Below are 845 nucleotides of genomic sequence, written 5' to 3'. Positions count from 1 at the left end.
TTTAAGAACTTACATGAATTGTGAAATAAAAATGAATAATTTGTCTCCTTTAAAGTGCAACTCAACTCCCCAACCGGACATTTGCTCCACCCATCACTACTACCGTATTTTCTGCACTATAAGGAGCACCTTCAATGAATGACATATTTTAAAACTTTTTCCATAAGGCGCTACAGTCGAGGCTGGGGTTACGTTATGCATCCATTAGATGGTGCTGCGCTAAAGGAAATGTCAACAAAACAGTCAGATAGGTCAGTCAAACTTTATTAATAGATTACAAACCAGTTTTCTGACAACTCCATTCACTCCCAAAACGAATAAACATTTAACAGCTGTTTTATTATTTCCTCTGGGGTAAAGTATTAGTATTAGCTAGCGATCCAAGATGGCGGGATCTTCTGCGCATGCACGTCACCGATCGTGCAGGGTCACCGATAGCGTCTTGACAGCGAGACCTGTTGCGGCTCAATATTGATCCATATATAAGACGCACTGGATTATAAGGCGCATGGTCAGCTTTTGAAAAAATTGAAGGCTTTTAGGTGCGCCTTATAGTACGGAAAATATGCTATTTGAAAACAGCGTTTAAAGGGAGCATTGCCTGGAGGACCGATGGTGGCGTCAGATTCAAGAAGTGACATCGCTAGTCTATGCTCGTCCGCTGACAGGACAAACAGCCAAATTGTGTTTATCCAGGTGTTAACCTGAAGAGAACATTTCGTTGAGTGTTGGTGTGGATGTTGGATGTAACCTGAATAGCACTACTTGAGTGTTTTTTTTTTAAATGCGCAACACTTGGAGTTACATTTCTATGTAAGAAAAGTGCTATATAAATACAGTTTGAT

Source organism: Festucalex cinctus, chromosome 1 (assembly GCF_051991245.1).
Source record: "Festucalex cinctus isolate MCC-2025b chromosome 1, RoL_Fcin_1.0, whole genome shotgun sequence".
Taxonomy (NCBI): domain Eukaryota; kingdom Metazoa; phylum Chordata; class Actinopteri; order Syngnathiformes; family Syngnathidae; genus Festucalex; species Festucalex cinctus.
This window is presented reverse-complemented; position numbering follows the sequence as displayed.